The following is a 16,569-nucleotide window of genomic DNA, read 5'->3' on the forward strand; positions in this document are numbered from 1 at the left end:
AGGAATTTTTTCTCCTTTCTGACATCATTATACGCCGGCTGCTGGAGCTGCGAGTGTCGATTTAAGTTGCCAGAGATTAAGCCGCGCGCCCGAGTCGTCCTTTCATTCAATGGGGTAGGTTAAGCCTCCTCCAAGTCGTTTTCAAGTATGGAATCAAATAAAGTGACGTCTCCCAACCACATACACCTCACGCCCGCTCATATGGAATCGAAATGGTAGATGTCTGTGTGTGCCTTGGAAAATACATACATATTCGGCTCTTGTGCCTCTTGAAAAGGTGGATTCTACTTTTCATCTGGCTCTGGGCCACCAAGAGCAATAAATAAGAGGATTTGCTTTCTTACTAAAAACGTTTCCTTTGATTTCACCCAAGGCTAACGGTACATGTGTGTATGAATGACGTGGTTTTTCTCTAAAAGTAGCGAAATAAGATTATTACTTAGAGAGTGTAGTGCGTAGTACAGATAATGATTTTTTTTATCAGTCGGTTTATCTAAACAGACAAATTTTCAGCTCTTCTTCTTTGAAGACTATTCCTCTTCTTTAAAAAAATACAAACTTAATTCAAAAATACTGACTGTCTGTAGTTAGCCCAGTTTACGTCACTCATCGGTCTGCCTTTTCCACTCCTGATTGTGACTGATGCAAACTTAACTGGTATCAAAACATCCGAATCAAAGCGTGCAGTGGCAGCTGCGGCTTGTGCATGCTTATCGACATGGAAGCGTGGCCGCACGGCAATAATCAATAAAACGGTGACGTGCACCTGGTTTGTCCAAAGGCTTTGCGCCAAGTTTGCCAAAAAGCTGTACCATTCATACTGCAGAATTCATCGCAAGGCGGGGGATTAAGTTTTCCACCGAGTGTACCTTGCAGCTTAGAGGTGTGTGTGTGCGGCGGGTTGCGGTGCGGTTGCTCTTGCATGGCCTGATTTCCACCGCACCCAGCGTGGCCTCCGATGTATTGGGGGCTGCAGCCGTCCAGAGGATATACGTTTAAACTTGCAAACACAAAGTTGGAAACCAATATCGGAGCAGTGCAGAGCAGAACTTGGGCGCTGCCAAGGTTGGGGGTATGTAAACGTTCCCTCAGTATAAATTCAGCGCGCGCGGCGATTGGCAAAAGGGTGAAAAGCAATATCTCCATAAATCAGTGGCGGAGAGTGGTGGTGCTGGAGCGGGCGGCTTCGTCCCTTTGCGCCTTTACCGGGCACAAAGAGATGCTGGGAAGAAGAAGAAGAAATCACTTTGCTGCCCGCCTGCGGATGGATGCTCTTATTTCATCGTCCTTACGATTTGCGGAACGTGCAGCGTAAATTCTGATTTGCGCCTCATAAACATCCCGCTCGCTCCGGAGTTAGATGCGGTCGCTCCTGAATTTTCTTGTAGCTCAATCGATATGCGCGATGGAAAGTGAAAGACATGGTTGATCGCCCACAGCAGAGGCACAAATCGAAAATATGTAGGAGAGTGATTTAAAAAAAAAATTGGAAATCAACAGCAGTCGAATTTTATTTTAATTCTCAACGTAACAATATTTGGTAAGCCTTAGTTCTTATCGTACTTATATAATTAATCAGCGCTGTCTCTCTTATAAGGCTAAAAATAATAAAAATTACGCCGCTCACAGGGGCTGCAAACTAATCTTTCTTTTGCTAACGCCCTGCTGCGATAACGACCTCCATGATTACTTATTTTGAACGCAACACAATGCAACCTCAGGGGACGCAGGACTCTGCATTGAAAATTAATTAAGCAGGACAAGAGCAGAGACGACGAAAAGAAAATGCGGCGCGGGGGAGGCCCATTATGCGTACATTAGTCAGGATATGGATTGTTAAGTGATGATGGTGGACAATATTGAAAGTGACATTCGCTCCAGCACCATAATGTCAAAGCTATTCGCCAAGCACATGATTGGTATTCATGCTGGCTGCCGAGAAGGAAGTTTTTGATATTACTCATTCAGTCCTTTTATGTCAAAATTATAGACGCCCAAACGTGTGTGGTATAAAGAACGAGGAAATCTGCTCAAGTGCAGCGGGCAATTTAAGAGCAATTTAACCCTTATCATTTGTAGAGCTTCCTTTATAAAAATTGCAACTCAATAGCTCCAACACGCTCGTCTCTTTTTCTAAGGCTTTACATGCAGATTTTTTGAATAGCTGCTGCTCTTTACCCCTACTATTCTTAACCCCTGTATAGGTGATTTACATGAGCACATGCGAAGGGGTTCTCTCTTCCCATCCCCTAACATCTGTCCGACTGAAATTTATTAACACAAATTTCAGCCCACCGCTCATATACAATTCAAATTTCTGTCTGCACCTTCGGTATATAGACTTATTTTTTCAATAACACACAGAACACATCTCGCTGGCGCCGCACAAGTGTGTTGATATCAGATATCAGCAGAAATAATAGACGCGTTGTTCTCTTTCAGGCACGCTGTTCTTTCCTTCATCGATTCTTCCTCTCTCAAAAGCAGTCTTTTTTATCAAAAAATAGGAGCCGACGAGTGAGTGTTTGCTCAAATGTTAAAAGGTACTGAGAGCGCCGACGACGTTTCCTGCACTATATTTTTCCATGCAGTGGCCTTATCAGTCAGTCGGGCGTGTCACAATGTTTGTGTGAGAGCAGGAATATCGAGAACAAGCACAATGAACTTAATGTGTGGCCCGCTGATAGTGGGAATGGGTACACTTTTTCCATTGAATATCGTCAATGATGATGTTCGGCTTTTGTCTCAACAAAAGAAAATTAAACAGGTCTCAATTTCGCCAATAAGTGGGCGGGCGAATGTTTGATAAGACATGACCATTTACTTTACAAAGCCATTGTTCTTAAAATAACTGATTTTGGTTTGAATTATACTGATTTTGCTCATGTTCTGTATTAGGTTTATGGCCCCCTAGGTATAATTTTTGGAAGCCCTAAGTTTCTCTTCTACTATATAATCGCTCTTGTTGCTACCAGAGTGTTTACTCTAATAATAGTGCGTGCCATCGTTTTAATGAATATGTTTCACCTGGAGTTTTTAGACACGAAAATTATAGAAGAGTTTTAACACTTTGAAATTAAGCAATTCAAGGGTCCCTTTTTACCTACTAGGTGTTGGTGAAAATCCTGGTGGCACAAATATATTTATTATCATTAAAATTGTGACATTTTGACAAGGACGACCATATTTGGCGGATTAATAGATTTGCTGTGCTAAAATAAACTCAGTCTGCAGTTAAACACATCTCTCGCACCTCGCTTGAAACCACGTCGACGTCAAATATTTCAATCTGCGCCGCAATAATGGAACCCCTCTCTCTTTCCGCGAGCAGGAGCTGCTCACTCCGCTTTCAGTTTTGACTTATTGCCTTTATAATATATTCCTTCTTTTGCTTGCCGCGTCGAAAGAAAGGCCGACGTAAGGTGCGTCGAGTTTTTTTTTCACGTCTGCTCACCACATGTAAACGAACCTAGTCAGTTATGCGCTCTTTTTTGTCCGCGTTGCACATCCATCAAGCACTAATTGCCTCACGCGGTACACACATTAACATCGTGCTGCTGTTTTAAGCCTGTATAGCATTTAATTTTTACCTTCATTTATTTAAACCTTATTTTTATTGATATAATCTCTCCGAAAATAAATTATATATTTTATCTCGGCTCCGCACACCTACACAGTTCCAAAGATGACATCCCACATCGCTTCCATATTCCGTATCGGAGTTTCAAAACGAAATTCGATGCCCGTTTGTTGCAAATTTAAAAGCAATTTGGAGTGTCAAGCTTGGAGCTGTACTTGTGTGCTGTCTGTGTGTGTGGATAATATGAAAGCCGAGAGAGATAAACGTCTAGAACGCATCAGTTTGTAGATACGCGCGCGAACAACCGTATTCAGTTCGTTAACTTCTTTATTTTTGTTGCCGTCAGACGGCGCAAAATATACATGCATGCATACCGCATATGTATCTTCCGAGACAATGATATATTTAAGTACATATTGCCTGTCTCTTTTGGCGGTGGCACTTATCAGCCGCGTCGAGCGGCTCTCTCTCTCTCTCTCTCTCTCTCTCTCTCTCTCTCTCTCGCGTTCTCTTCCTCCTGCTTTACCAGCGAACACAACGGCGGCAGCGGTTGGATATATCGGGCGGCAGCTCGGGAGCTGTGCGAAACAGATTGCCCTGAGTCAAAGCAGACGGAGGCACGTATTTGTAAGATATAGAACCGCAGTAATGAGCTCCATATATTTCTCGATAAGGTCAAACTAATAATGCCGAGCGCCACCGCCAAACCGAGCAGCCTAATAGACTCTTTTACAAGGTACGCGAGACCGATAGGGAATAGTAAAAAGGCACTGAACGACTTTTAGCTACGTTTTATTGGAGTATGGTAATAAAATAAAAATTCAAATTATGTTCAGAGTCAGAACGAATAAATTCTGATCCATTTAAGATTCCGCAAAGGAAGTAGCCTTAAGTATAAATATACTTCTTATGTTTGATTTAAACTGTAAATAAAGCGAAAATTGAATCATTTATATCTAAAGCGTAACTTTGGTTAATTGGCGGACGTGATTGTCACGCCGTTTTATTTGCATCAAGGCGCGGATTAACGAGTTGAAAGAGCAGCGGCAGATGTCGAGGCCACAAATTAGCCGCGACTTGAAGAAATAATACCGCCACTCTGCCAGCGGATTTGAAAAGAAAAAGCGGCCAAAACATCGAGGCTGGTTAATTATATTATATAGAATGCTCTGCTTTTAGTGCCAGTGCCGCTGAAATATCAAAGTGTTTGGCGCAAAAAACAAGTTCGTGCGAGCAATTTTCATAAACAAACGGTTCGCTAGCTTTCGATTCGTGCCTCCGAGAGAGTGAAATAAATTATATACCCCGGTCTGGGCATTAAAATTTGAGCCCTTTTCCCTTACATGCATGCGCTCGCGAGTGAGTATTTTTATAACAAGACACATTGCATTCTCAAATTACATCATCTCCGCGCTTGGTGCCCAGACGAGCAGAGTATTTATTTTCAGCCGATGAAGAAGATTTGATATCAGCGCTGCACGGTCGAGAAATTATAATTGGAATTTGAAATATTATCTTTTAAAACGCAAGCAAGGGTGCTTGCTCTTCTCTCCTACACACGCGAAATAAAAAACATGCATCCCTTCAACCCCCCTTGGGAGCTGAAAGTATCAATTTCGTTCAAGGGAAATAATTAGATTTTCAAATGTTTCCCCGACTTTGTTAGTTGCGCCCTTTCTCCAATTAGGGTGGGAATCCAAGAGGCACGCAGTGGGAAATTGGGGAGTTGTTATATCTGTCTGCCATTGGATTTGGACGGGGAGTGAGTGTGCATATTGCTCAGGTGACCGAAACTGATCAATAAATAGTTAGCCTTTAATTAATTTTAGTAATATAAAATTCCCGAAAAATCAAACGCTATAAACTGTAATGGAAACCGAATGAAAATTTTTGCTCGCTCTATACTCTTTAAAAATATTCAATTTAAATAATTAAAACCACGAGGATATTAATTTAGTTTCCTGCTCCCAACTTTCAACAAATTCAACGATTTGCTTTCCTTCATTTGACAGTCGAGTGTTATTGCAGACGAGGATATTGCTATAGTGCAATTACTTACCCGTCATAAATTATATTTGAAATTAGACTTTCAGAGTGGGCCACTAGTGTTAATAGTACAGGCCCTGCGCAAATGACCCTTTTACAAAGACCCACCGCCGGCTTTGCGACTTGTGGAAAAATTAGTGTGGCTCGTGACTAAAGAGGCGTTGATAATCCACACACGACTGCAAATCACAGAGTGTTGCACTGCTGCAGCTGAACATTAGAATAATAAACACAGGGTGCACAAAAGCAGAGGTTTAATTGTCGAGCCACCACGTGAGGCTTCGGCGCGACAATAAAAGTCTCTGGCGCGGTTATTGTTGTAAATAAAAGCGGGCAAGCGTGCACACACATTTTTCCATTTATATGCGCAAGCAGCACCCTCTGTCCATATATGCATTCAGGGGCACATTCACAACAATAATAATAAATTCCACTCTTTTCTTTACTTATAACTCGGCGTTTATTGTGTGCGAGAAAGCAGCTGCTGATACGCCAGACAAATATGTCTGAATCAGGGTGTATGAATTTATTTATTCCAGCATCACCCCCTGCTTTATTATTTGCCGTCACTGCTGTTCAGCTCTTGACTATGACGCCGCTCGCGACGCTGCTAAAATATTACTCTTTATTGGCGGGCACAAATGGCTGGAATTTTTAATATCGCCCTTCGTATTTCGAGACTGTTGCCTGCTCGGTTCAGATATTAAATTTCATTCCTATTGTTATTCTGGGAAAGAATTAAACACAAAACAGCGACAGCGGACTTTTTTCTCTCTTTCCTGCTGTCTTGTTTTCGCACAAAAAGGATCCAGCTTAATTAAATATCGGCTTTGCGTTCCGCGGGAGAAAAAGAATTAAATCAGTCTCGTGGAGAGCGGAGAGACACGACAGTTCCATAACTACCTTTCATAAAAAAGTATGATAATGATACTGTCGTATAACATAATTCTACTCTTCCATTTTTAACTACATTAAAAATTTAATGTTATTGATTGATTGAACATTTTTTTCAATTGTAACTCACATTTCGATTAAGTGAGTCATCCATTCTTTTTTCTATGTGGATGTCACGATAAATGTTCTTTTCTTTCCAAAAGACACTAAGATTCTTCTTTAAGAACTTGCTGACCTTCTGCAAGAAGTTATTAGTCCCTACTCCTAGAGTCATTACGATATTAGCAGCTAATTACCTGTCTAGAGCAATTTAAAAGTTCCTTCCTTTTCCTATAAAGTGATATACGAGGTCAAAAATCACACGGGAAGTCGTAAAAAGTGCTACAACCGATATTATGAGACGAAAACTTGTCGCCAGCACTTAAAAAATTGTAGAGAAAGTTATTTTTGACTATAAGCTATATGCGCTGCTGCAGCAAAAGACTTGAAGAAGTTGGGAAACGTTCCCACTTGCTCGCAACAGCACATTGAAGCAATATTTTTCCTGAATTTTATTACCAGAATCTCGACTTGGCATGTGGTTTCTGATTCGATCCGGCAGCAGTATAAGTCATGTTTTATATAATTGTGATAGCAATCTCGACTTGAAATGAACGGCCGTTTTCTCCTATTTTTGGTGATTATTACCTATTAAAATATTTTCTTCCGATGACAAGCTGATAAGATCGGCCTGTCTCTAAATCTCCGCAACGGAGGCGCCACGGAGAGAGTGTTGTTTGAATATTTCCAGCCAATTTTATGGGCCGGTCTTTTCTTCTGACGGATCGAATGCTCGCGTCTCGTTTCACAACAATGGAAGATAATTCCACCTTTCCTTTGAAATGACCAATAATTTTGTGAATAAAAAGCTTCGGATCACCGAGCTGAGAGATCCTTTCGCAGCATCCATAATCAATTTATGCACTGCCTGGCCTGATCGTGCGCTTGCATAAATTACACGGCATACGCGAGAGGCAAAGGGAGTGTGAAGAAGGTGTTGTTTCTCTCTCTCACCTCTTAATGCACATTTGTTGATATGCATCTGAAACGGGCATGAAAACGTCTTATTTCAAAAGGAGGATAAAATAACAGCTTGTCTGCTCATTGTGCTGAAAACTTTCTTATTCACCGCCGCATATATTGTTGAGGGACGAGTGCTTTTAAGATGAAAATGAAATCTCTATTACAGCTATGACTGTCAAATATACCATGACGTGCGATATCTAAATTAATATTTTTTAATTATGTATCACTGTCGGAACGGTAAAACAGGATTACCAGAAATTTTATATAGTTTGCACTTATTTAATATTTATTTATACAGCTCTAAATAAAATTTCCAAGAAAAGAGGTTTTGAATGATTTTGAAAACTGGTATTGGAACTGATACTAAGAAAATCTCCTCCGCCGCTAAACGACTTTTGATTCTGCGTATCTCCCTTTAACGGTCTCTCTCGCTCTCTCTCTCTCACGCACATGTAGTCGAGTTGGGTTGGCTGATATAAACAAGGTCCCAATAATTTTTGAGATAACTCACTTTTACGGTTGAGTGGGAAAATAAAAACTCACCATCGTGTATTTTCGTAATATACTGCCAGATATCATTAATGACCATCAAATGAAATTTAATCCTACCACGAAATTTGATGGTTCGCAGGTGCAATTTTCCAGCAGAGCGAAAAGACTGGTCTTAACACTAAATAAAACGGAACATCTCTTTTTTCGCCTTTGGCAAGCCGTCCCAAGCAATTAATGCCGAAGCGAGGGATATTTCAGAATTAATGCGGCCGCCACATTTAGAGACGCGCCGCGCAGCGCACTCGTAAATAATTTTTTAATTGGACAGAGGGCGGGCGAGCCGAGCGCGTGCAAACATTATTCCGCGCGACCTGTGCCAAAAATATTTGCCCAGCGATGATTGAAGAGTGGTGCCGGAAATTTATGAGCGTGTACCGACTTTAAGAATCGTGTAAGCACGCTAATTTGCGAGAAGATTGGCCGATCGCTTTTTTAGCACGCGGCGCGATAATTAAATTTTCTCTCCGTGGACGCAGACACGTTGAGAGATTAATGCTTTCCTGTTGTAAATTTTAGCAGCAGAATGTCACGTCTGGGGTAATTTTGATGACATTAAAAATTTAGTGTGATATGTGGCGTTGCCAAAATATAATAATATCTAGCTTGTGCAGAAGTCAAAGATTTTGATTTCAAGTCGATATATTTTTTCTCTTTCTTCGTAGAGCAAATTGCGCCCTCTTTGAAGCCTGTAAACTAATTCCTCTCAATGTGAAGCTCAAAAACGTCTCGGGTGGTGGGAGAATCCATATCTGCATCCTTATTTGTTATTCCCTCTATTTACATATACGCTTACAAAGGCAGAGTGGAAGCTACCGCAGTCACAACGAGATGAATCAAAAGTTTTCCTCCCAACTATAAGAATGAATAACGTCGCATCACCCTGATTATAGTGTGATTGATGATGAAAGTCGCGCCTGAGGGCCACCTTCTTTTTAAGTAACGAAATCAGAGAGAGCAGCTTTCCGCCTGTGTGTGGACCAAACGAAAACAAGCACTAATAAATTTAATTAATCTCCCAAATTGGACGCAAGTCTGATTAGGCTGCTCGTAAACTATTTTCGTGTTGCGGTGTACACCGCCTGAAATAAAAATAAGTCGAGCGTGTTTATACGTGTATGTATACCCTGTGCTGCTGGCAAGCCACTTAATCATTTGATTTATGACGCCGACAGTATTTTTGATCAGCGGTCCCACATAATAACTATCTCCACAATTAAAAGACCCGGATTTTTATTTATTCCTGCCGTGTACAGATCAAAGAATATAAATAAAAAAAAACTCTGTGTGTTGAGTGTTGATACAATAAAGCAATAAAGTAGAGAAACACGGCTGGCTCTCTGTGGCATGGGCCAGCTTTTTTCTTGCAGCGAAGAGAGCTGGCCAATTTGCCGCTTATCATGTTAGTTTTCAGACCCCCTTGCAAAACACACGCGGATAAATTAAATTTATTTTCGATCTCTTTAAGTTGGACATGTCACTTTTGCCGTCAGGAAAATCTCCCGACGCGAGTCGCTGGGGAGAGGCTTCGCTGGCCAAATGCACAAAAAGCAGATGAGACAGGCACACAGGGCCGGAGAGCAGACAAAATAATCCAGTTTATATTAGCTGCCTGGCTGTGTGAGTTCAAAAGGAGGGCAAATAATACATACAGGGACGAAGACTGTTATATGGGAAGGAGACGACGTAAGAAGGTACGTTTGATAAGAAAAGCAGGGGCACGAGCCGCTGGCATCAGAGAGATTTGTTTGGAGAATAAATAAAGTTGCAGAGGCGATTTTCCGTCTTGGACGCAAATACTCTTTTTTCTACGGGTCATCCAGCCATTGAGCCGGCATTGAAAAATCATCCAATAGGAAAAATAAACTCACTCCGATGACGCAAAATAGGATTACTCGCGAGCGTTCTCTCAGATTATTTGTCAGCCGTTCGAGCTAGAGTGAGAGAGGAAATAGTTCAAGAGCCACGCTGGCCCGGCAATCTTTGAATGAGAAAATTTGGAATGAGATTAAACTGCCGCCTATTGGAATGATGAATGTGTCCAAGTGGCTCCAGAAATATAAACTAACCGAGTGAGCGAGCTCCCCCTTGCGTGAACTCCGCTGTGAAACGCACAAGATGAGAGCAATATTCGAAAGAAACAAACCATGCTGCCAGCAGTAAAATTATCTCTGGAAGCAAAGCTTTTAATAACATCTCACAGCGAGAATGCAGGAAGAAGAATATTATGAGTATTATTTGCGGAGACGCGCGAGTATACTCCTCTAATTTGAATTCCGGAAATAATTGCTTGGATTCTTAAAAATACACTCATCCTTCCATATATTAAAACTTTCAAACAAGGAAAAAGAATTCAGAGAAGACCCGTTTGAGGAAGGAGAGAAAAAACGAAACAAGGCGCCTCTCAAGCACCCATCTCGCTAATTTGCTTATTGGCAGCTGGTCGCCCATTAAGCTAATTTTTCAAGTGGCTCGAATGAGACGACGTGCATTTACGATAGCAGCGCTCACTCTTTTGCTCCTGCTGCGAACGCGAGGAGCTGTCAACACGCGAAAGTAGCAGCGCAACAACTTTTTCGCACAAGGGGAGACGAAAAGTGGCAAGAGTGATGGACACCTCATGAGCATAATGGCCGAGGCTCTGGCTCCCACCCAGCTGCTGGAGCTACTCTAGCTAAAGCCGGCCGCGATTGCTGTCGCGTTTGTTGTGCCAAAAAAGGCATCATTTCGCCCTCGTGTGCGGCTGTTTGTTTACTCGCTTTTTGCACAAAGAAAGCAGACACGCTGCCGCTTCCTCAGAAACGAAAACAGAAGCCATAGAAAATATAAAGTTGTGTATGAATGCATAACAATGACGGAGTGAAAGTTCCGTTTTTCACTTCAGCAAAAATTGACGTGTTTAAATTAATGTTGTCCTCTTTTCTGTTCACAGGTAAACACCACAAAAACTTTTGAGCTAAGGCAGACGGAATTTACCGGTAGGAATGACGAATTTTCAGCAATTAAATTTAGGGACTAAAATATTTTGAAACGAGCAGAACTCGAATTTTTAAAAGTTAGCGTGATTCCCAAAAATCATAAGTTTGAAAAATTCACAAACAACAAACTACGGACAAATTCTGTATTAAATGTTATATTTTAATCAAGTTTGTATAATATAATCTGGTAATTGTGGAACGATGGTTTTGAATTTAAACAATTTTTTCTACTTAATCATAGTCAGTGCAGCGTGCTGTGTGGACATGGGAAAATGTGTATATTCTTCATATCTATGCCTCTCAGCGTGCAGCTAAGCCTTTCAGAATGAAAAGTAACACGCCTGCATATGCGTGATAGAGCTGCTATGGATGGAGCACATTAAAATTTTATTCTCTGCCCTCTCGCTGTGTGGATATGTGTGAGTGTGAGCACGCTGGAACTCGCTTTTAAAACACAATTTTTATCTTGAATTATTTCGGGCCCATTAATAATAAATAAAAGCACTGCAGCCAGAGCGCTCGGCTACCATTTTTTATGCTTTTTCGTTATCACTTCCATGTGCTGCACGGAGATAATTTCCTATTCAAACGCATTTGGCCGCGGACTAAGGCCAAGGGCCTTATTGGGAGAGTTTTTTCAGGATGCACTCACTTTAGCCTGATGTACAAGTGTGATTTTTATTTTTATTCTTGTTCTTCTGGGCTTTTTACCTACTTCATAAAACGTTTTTATAGCTCAATCTGGAAAGTATTCCTAATTAGCTGGCGTTTGTTGCTGTTTGAGAGTTCTTTTAAATGAGGCTCAGGCCGTAAATCAAAGCTTGCGAGGCAAACCCATTTTACGGGAACAATAGCTCAAAACTCACCGCTAAATGGTTGAATAATTTGCTCAGCGTGTACTCGGGTAAGAATGAAAACCAGCCGCCGTGTGTTATTTATTTGCGATTCGCCCGAGCATGTTCTGCACCGTAATAATTATTTATTGCTGCACGTTCATGTCATACACGCAGTCGGGAGTAGATTTAATGCACGAGTGACTTTTGCCTGGCTAAATGAAAAAAATGTAAGCTAATCATACCTTGCAAGCACGGCATATGGCGAAAAATGAGAGAAAAAAATAACGCGAGGCCGGCTGATATTAGTGTGGTACTTTGAACTTTCGTGCTCATGCTTGTAATTTGCTGCATTGTAGAGAAAGTAAATTGGGAAAGAAAACTTTACTTGCTGGCTCGAAACTCTTTTAATTTGGAGGGGAAGAAACCGTAGTTGTTGCTAACTACATTATTTAGCTTTTGCGCTGCTACCATGGCTCTCTCTGATTATTAGACGCGTTTCACGCCTCTCTTTTCGCTCGCTTCCTTTGTGCCGCCTGCCCCCTGAGCTGACCTCTTTTTTCCTCCGCCGTTTCCTTTGTCCGATTCGACTACTCACAAGCCGAAAATGCAGTTTCTTACTTTTAGCCTGGGTGTGGATCCATATGTTCGAAGCAGGGCCTTCTATTGTGGCACGACTGCTTCTCTAGTCGTAAAATCTGCAATATAAAAAGAAAACGGGGAGGATCTCGAGTTATAAAATATTTTTTCGCTCAGTAAATGAATCATGGCCAAATGGCACATATGAATAAGAAACTTTTATGATGTCCCCGTCGGCCTGAAGTAATGCTAATTTAGATCCTTTTCAATATACTTCTCATTGTCAGATCAACAACGGCAAGGAAAAGCATTTTCGTGGGCCATTTAACATCTGATAAAGGAATAAATCTGATCAAACGTTTTGAATAAAAAAATCAATTTCCCAAGGCGTCGCTTTTTAAAATAAATTAAGAAGTACCGTGTCCAGCATTTTTGGTGCTCGGCAAATTTTCACGCTTGATCTTGTCAGTATAGCCAATGCAGCGCCTCCCCGAGCGTATAATGTGTACATTGAATGTCGCACGCATGACTGACTCATTTAAACAGAGTCAGCGAACGAACAAGCTAACAAATACACACATGGGCAGTGAGTGAGAACATCAGTCGCGGGAAGAATGGATATAGCGAAGGACGCTGTGTCGCCAGCGCCGCAGGAAGACTCTTGTCTTCGAAAAAGGAAGTTTATGGCTTGGTACATGCAGTTTCATCTGGCTACCTACTAGTCGCCATTATTCACACCACTTATTATGCTCGGTCGTCTTTTTCCTCACACCATTCGGCAGGGAGGGTCAGGGGTCCAGAAGCAAAATACAAGGAGCTGTCATTGATTTATTGCGGCAACCTTTATTTTCGAAAAGAAAAAATCTGTCCATTGAGGCTGGCGGACCAACTTTCTTGGGTGGAAAGAAAAAAGAATAAGGGACTAGGTCTGCGCACAGCATGTCGACAGCTACAGCAGGACCTTTTTTGTCACAGAAAGATGATGTTTTTTGATAAATTCAAACTTTATTAGCAGGCCAAGTCGATAAATTTTCCCTCTTCCACGAACAAACGGCTTGTGTCATTGCGAGTAGCTATTTTTCTCTGTAATTAATTTAAATCTGCGTCGAGATAGCAGATTATCCCGGCACATAATAGGCAAAGGAAGAGAGCGGCCTTCCAATTAGCCCGCGTAATTATATGCGGCGGGCCGGTGTTTGTTTTAGTGAAGAGGAAAGAATTTCCCAAAACTCCCCAGCCGCGCGCGAGACTGCATGATAAATTGGAGAGAGATGAAAGATCTCCTCGGATAGCAATCTATCCGCCGACGTTTAACCAATTAAACCAGCGCTCATATTTTCTTCCCGCAGGTCCAGACACGCGCATTCCTTCCCGTTCACATATTCCCTCTCCATTCTGATTAAAAAGCAGGGAATCTTCATCACCTTCCGCGCGCCAAAGCAATAAAACTCGCGCGCGCACACCTTTTATTTTCTCTCTTCTGCCCCCTGTGGGGTTGTTTTATATTTGTGTTGGTTGTTCATCATCCCGAGCAGGGAAGAAGAGAACGCGCGCATCCAAAATTCCATTACTCGGCTGCTCAAGGTAGAGTACGTACTGCAAGGGAATTACGTGCAAAAAGAACGCCCTGAGGGCACGGCGTGTATAAAAATTTCACGCGGCTCCGATACATAAAAACCTTTACGTTTCTCCGCTCCATCTCGGGCTGCGTGTGTTTATATTTATGACGAGCTGAAAATGCTCTTAGGATTTGAGTCTTCTCCGCCGCCACTGCAGGCACAATGCCCGCGCTGGCCTTAAATAGTTTATTTGCTCACAAGATGGAACTTTTGAGACAACAGAGGAGAGATACGGATCCAGCCGGATTTTCCAATTTGTACAGCAGCCACCCTGGCTGCCGGCGAGATTACATTTCTGCAGCCAGCGCTTTAACTCGCAGCTGGATTTTCAAGGCGTCATTTTCGCGGGGTGCAATCCGCCTAACCCCCTTTTGTTTATTAAATTTTCAGCGAATCACATTGGCCGCCTCAGTGTGGTTGAATTAAATTTTTCATTTGCACCAGATTCCTCCTGAGACGAAGGCAATATGGAATTTCCAAGAAATATTCAAATTTTATTGCCAATTTCCAGTAGAACTTGAGAGAGACATTTTAAATATTTAAGATATTAAGAGTTAACAAGAGAATTAAAAAAAACAGATTTACCTCGAAAATTAGCTACGGGGGTATATTGTTTTGTTGCAATTGACGATTTCCAAATTTTCAAAAACTAAATTATGCAAATATGAACCGTGAAAATGTGCCTGTTCTGTAAATCATCTCCATCACGGTCGCATGAGAGCCAATAGAAAATCAGAGCTCGTCAGAACAATATGCTGGCAATGATGATGAAACCAAGTCCAATTACTCGAAGTCGCAGTCGTGCAGGCCCATTATTTATCAATTTGGCCCCCTCGTTCAGCCTCAAGCATTAAGATTTTACACATTCATTCGCCGCTGCAGCAACCCCCAAAAAGCAAGGGGACACAAAAGCGTGGGCGTACGCAACGAAGCATTGGGGAGGTTTCGCGGCAGCGGCACGTAGCAAGTGAGAGGAGGGCTGATTATTGCATTATTCTAATTTCCCGCCGAGCACAACACACAAAAAGTAACATCATCAACACCGTCATATCCCGGCAGCAGAACGACGCGAGATATGTAAATTGGCCCGGCAGCATAAAATTAGATTTTCCCAGTGGTGCGGCGGCCGCGCGTGAGAGAAAAATAAGGAAAGGGCGGTTTCCTGCCGCTCGCACCCTGTGGAATAAAAAGTTTTCCCATCAATGAGCGCGCGCCAGCGATTTTTATTGGTCCTGGACGCTCGTATGTACATTACATATTGGAGAGAGATGTGTCATAACTTTGATATAATTCGGCTAGCTGCGAGGGATGCAGGTGTTCCTGACGTATTAAGGGGAGTCGTCGCACTCTGCTGCGTTGGAATGACGGGAAACAGTTCACCCCCGAGCTGTGCTGTGCGTACGATGCGTGTGTGCCCTTTTAAACGATCAGCTCAGCTGATTCGCCAATAAAACTGTTACGACTTCCCGTTCAATTAGGACTAGTCCGTCAGTCAGTCAAATTTCTGGTTACCAGTATCTATATTCTGATTCCCCCTATACCTTGCGTTATGACCAATGAACTGAGACAAAAAGGACTTTCCTATTTCTTGAATTAGATTTCATTTGTATACACCAAATGTGTATTTTGTAGAAAAAGCAAACTGGTATAGATTTTTATTTTAATATTCGTCCATTTGAGGTGGAGTTTGCCAATGCGCTTTTTGCTAAAAGCCTCTCCTGAAGAGCCAGAGAGGAATAAACACACAGATTTAGAGCGAAACAAAATCGCAGGGGAGACTTTTTGCTTCTATCTGGCAAGCATAATTCAATCCAAATCCAGCAGGAAAAATCCAGCTGCTCTCGTGTCAGAGATTCGCCGCTGAATTGTTAACTGGGCTTCAGCCAGAAACGGCCAATGGCAACGCAAACTCGAATAATTCAGCGTTAGCAACGAGAGCGAAATTCAGGGCCGCATTGATAAAACATTGGATGTGTCGAGAGGGACCGGTGCTGCTGGTACACGTCTCGTCCAAAATGTCAGCAGAACGAACGTATCTCTCGCTGTGTGTATAATGCACGCGATGAATCCAGCACTGCGTGCGTGTGTGTGTATACCACCTCAAATGAATGAATGAGTTAATTAAGCAAAGAGCAGCGGCGGCAGCTCATCCAGTTTTGCTCCGGAGCGTTTGAATAATATGTATATGTGTACATCAGAGTGGGTCTGCTGGCTGCCGCCGCTGGAATTGTCCACTTTGCATTTTGTCACAAATGAATTACTGCCAGCACTAGCCGCCGATCTGCAGCGTTATTCTCTGGCTCTTTTTGAGCGAGTTTCCAGCGCAATCAGCACAAACTTAAATTGCTAACCGCCTCTTGTGCACAGAGAGCGAAAAGAATTAATCAGGCCGTTTGAATAAATTTGTGCGAGGCGCGGATAACGAG

At 42.2% G+C, this 16,569-nt stretch overlaps 2 protein-coding genes across 5 annotated transcripts in view; both read left to right on the forward strand.

Moving 5' to 3' along the window:
• Positions 1–16,569, forward strand: part of l(3)07882 (Nucleolar protein 14 homolog l(3)07882) — a 58,732-nt gene that overhangs the window by 41,647 nt on the left and 516 nt on the right. The window lies entirely within an intron of this gene.
• LOC135940979 (discoidin domain-containing receptor 2-like) overlaps positions 1–16,569 on the forward strand; it is a 106,449-nt gene that overhangs the window by 3,847 nt on the left and 86,033 nt on the right. The window lies entirely within an intron of this gene.

This window comes from Cloeon dipterum, chromosome 3 (genome assembly GCF_949628265.1).
Source record: "Cloeon dipterum chromosome 3, ieCloDipt1.1, whole genome shotgun sequence".
Taxonomy (NCBI): Eukaryota; Metazoa; Arthropoda; class Insecta; order Ephemeroptera; family Baetidae; genus Cloeon; species Cloeon dipterum.